This window comes from Cherax quadricarinatus, unplaced genomic scaffold (genome assembly GCF_038502225.1).
Source record: "Cherax quadricarinatus isolate ZL_2023a unplaced genomic scaffold, ASM3850222v1 Contig71, whole genome shotgun sequence".
NCBI classification, from domain to species: domain Eukaryota; kingdom Metazoa; phylum Arthropoda; class Malacostraca; order Decapoda; family Parastacidae; genus Cherax; species Cherax quadricarinatus.
The window spans coordinates 283,246-287,350 of record NW_027195097.1 but is presented as its reverse complement, the minus strand read 5'-3'; positions in this window follow the sequence as shown (position 1 = coordinate 287,350).

Sequence of the window (4,105 nt, the reverse complement as noted above, 5' to 3'; positions counted from 1 at the left end):
TGAAAGAGATCTGCTGGAGAATTGTGCAGATGGAATGGAAATGAATGTTTTAATTAATCAACATTACGAATTGGAAGAAAAACTATCTTGTAAAAGTAAGGCTTTGAATAAATTAAAGGGTGTAAGCCAGGCAGTTGATCAACCTATTAATGCAAAAGATGTGTTTGCTAAAACCTCCAGAGTACGGTCTGGAGGAAATCAGACTAGGTCGGCAAGAATTAATTGTTCAATTGCAGACCAGTCAGCCAAACAGTTGTAAGGATATAACACATAATGACTCTGAAGTATCTGTCAAGTCTCAAAAGGGAAAATTAATCCCAGTGGTAATAATCATAATTAAGAGTTAAGAACATAAGAACATAAGAACGAAGGAACACTGCAGAAGGCCTACTGGCCCATGCGAGGCAGGTCCAAGTCTCCTACCGGCTTAAGCCAATGCACCCAACCTAGTCAGGTCAGGTCACATTGACTTAAGGGAGGAACACGGCAACCGACCTGGTAGCACAAGCTATCAGGTCTAACTCACACCCACCCACATCCACTCATGTATTTATCCAACCTATTTTTAAAGCTACACAACGTTCTGGCCTCTATAACGGTACTTGGGAGTTTGTTCCACTCATCCACAACTCTATTACCAAACCAGTACTTTCCTATATCCTTCCTGAATCTGAATTTTTCCAACTTAAAACCATTGCTGCGAGTCCTGTCTAGGCTAGATATTTTCAGCACACTATTTACATCCCCTTTATTTATTCCTGTCTTCCATTTATACACCTCAATCATATCCCCCCTAATTCTACGTCTTTCTAGAGAGTGCAGATTCAGGGCCCTTAGTCTATCCTCATAGGGAAGGTTTCTGATACATGGGATCAACTTTGTCATCCTCCTTTGTACATTTTCCAGAGAATTTATATCCATTCTGTAATAAGGTGACCAAAACTGTGCAGCATAATCTAAATGAGGCCTAACCAAGGATGTATAGAGTTGAAGAACAACCTGAGGACTCCTATTATTTATGCTTCTTGATATGAAGCCAAGGATTCTATTAGCTTTATTGCGAACACTTATGCACTGTTGTCTTGGTTTCAGATTACTGCTAACCAGAACTCCTAAATCTTTTTCGCAATCCGTAATATTAAGATCTACATTATTTAGTTTATATGTGGCATGGTTATTGTCCTGTCCAACATTTAGAACTTTGCATTTGTCTATATTAAACTGCATCTGCCACTTCTCCGACCACTGCATCAGTCTATTCAAATCTTCCTGGAGTGCTCGAATGTCCTCGTCAGAATGAATTCGACGGCCTATTTTGGTGTCATCGGCAAACTTGCCGATGTCGCTCTTTATGCCCTCATCTATGTCGTTTATGTAGATTGTGAACAGCAGGGGGCCCAACACTGACCCCTGTGGAACACCACTCGTGACACTTCCCCACTCTGATTTCTCCCCATTTATGCAAACTCTCTGCTGCCTATTTGTCAACCATGCCTCTATCCAGGAAAAAATTTCTCCTCCTATTCCATGTGCTTTAATTTTCCTCAATAGTCTCTGATGTGGGACCCTGTCAAAAGCCTTACTGAAGTCCATATACACAATATCATATTCATTACCATGATCTACCTCCTCAAATACCTTAGTGAAAAAAGTTAATAAATTCGTAAGGCAGGAACGCCCCTTTGTAAAACCATGCTGAGATTCGTTGATTAATTTATGCTTTTCAAGGTGGCTACGAACTGCCTCGGCAATTATTGATTCCATAAATTTTCCCACTATGGAGGTTAGGCTTATTGGTCTATAGTTCGAAGCTAAGGACCTGTCACCTGTTTTGAAAATAGGTATCACATTTGCCATTTTCCACTTATCTGGCACCATGCCAGTTTGTAGTGATATGTTGAAAAGATTAGCCAAAGGTGTGCTAAGCTCCTTTTTACATTCCTTTAGAACCCTTGCATACAGTTCATCAGGGCCTGGGGATTTGTTAGGTTTTAATTTATCTATTTGCCTAAGGACCATGTCACTTGTGACCCTAATAGTACACAGTTTATTATCGTCCTGTTCTACATAATTTATCATTACTGGAATATCGCTGGTATCCTCCTGTGTAAAAACTGAGAGGAAGTATGTGTTAAAAATTCTACACATTTCCTTATCACTGTCAGTGAGCTGACCCGAGGAACTTTTGAGTGGGCCTATCTTGTCCCTGATCTTACTTCTGTATACCTGAAAGAATCCTTTTGGGTTAGTCTTCGATTCTCTTGCAACTTTAACCTCATAATCTCTTTTTGCTTTTCTAATTCCCTTTTTTATTTCTCTCTTTAACTGAATATATCGATTTCTCAGTTGCCCCTCTCCTCTTTTGATTTGCCTATATATGCCTCTCTTTTGACCAATCAGATATTTTAATCTATTGTTCATCCATTTAGGATCATTTTTGTTTGATCTGATTTCCCTATTTGGAACATAATTTGACTGAGCAGCTAGAACTATGCCCTGGAAAGCATCATATCGGCAACCATCACCACCTACCTGACCCTTAGTCAGGTCATTCCAGTTCAGCCCACCTAAGTAATTTTTCAGTCCTATGAAATCAGCCAAGCGAAAGTCAGGGACGGAGACTTGATTGCCATTATTAGGGGAATTCCATGATATATTAAAACTGAGTGATTTGTGATCACTTTCCCCAAGCTCATCATTAACCTCAAGATTATTAATTAGTGTTTCCCTACTGGCAAGAACCAAGTCAAGGAGGTTATTTCCCCTAGTTGGCTCTGTCACAAACTGTTTTAAAAAACAATCCTGGATCGTATCAAGAAAGTCACCTGACTCTAAATTTCCTGTCAAATTGCTCCAGTCAATCTGTCTATAGTTGAAATCTCCCATTAGCACAACATTTTCGTATGTAGATGCCTTACGAATTTCGTCCCATAGAAGTTTACTGCACTCCCTATCAAGATTTGGGGCCCTGTAAATCACACCCAAAATTAGTTTTTCTCGGCCCTCGAGAAGCTGTAACCAAACAGATTCAGTGGCTGACGCTTCTAATTTAATATCTTGTCTAACACAACAATTTAAATTGTCTCTGACATACATCGCTACTCCACCACCTTTCCTGTTGACCCTGTCAGTGTGGAATAATTTATAGCCTTGTATGTGACATTCAGAGGGCATCTCTCTATCTTTCAGATTGAGCCAGGTCTCTGTTATAGCAATAATATCTATGTCTCCTGCACTTGCAATTAATCTTAGCTCATCTATCTTATTTCTTACACTCCTGCTATTAGTATAGTAAACCTTAAGGGAGCTAGTCCCTTGCTGCCCTCTGCTGTCCCCCTTTGTTTGCTGACCTGATCTATTGTCTTTATTTATAACTTCATGCTGAATGCCTTTTATACATTTACTGTTTCCAACCCAAGTGTTGCAACCTGCTTGTTTCCCACACACACCCATACCTCTATCTTCCATCAGTTTAAAATCATAGGCATTTCACCAATGGCCTTCTCAATCGAGTCTGCAAGTGCTACCACCCCAGCCCCAGAGAGATGTACCCCATCCCTTGCATACATATCATGTTTGCCATAAAAGTTGTTCCAGTTGTCAATGAATGGGATTGCAAGTTCCTTGCAGTATCTGTCTAGCCAGCAATTTACACCAATTGCCCTAGACAACCATTCATTTCCTACTCCCCTTCTAGGCAAGATGCTACATATGATTGGGATCCCTCCCTTAGACTTAATGAAATCTATAGCTGACCTGTACTTATCTAGCAGCTCTTCTCTCCTACCCTTCCCAATATCATTTCCACCAGCACTGAGACAGATAATGGGCTTGCTCCCATTACCTGACATGATATTATCCAGCCTGTTGACGATGTCCCCAACACCAGCTCCAGGGAAGCACACTCTATCTCTCATCTTCTTATTCCTATTACAAAAAGCACGGTCAATGTATCTTACCTGAGAGTCACCAACCACAAGAATGCGCTTACCTCCATTAGCAGGGGCAGTAGTACCCTTACCTTCACTGGCCACTGAAGTACATTCATCCTGAAGAACAGAGAAGCGATTTCCTACCTTCAGATCTTCACTCTTAACTTTCCTTA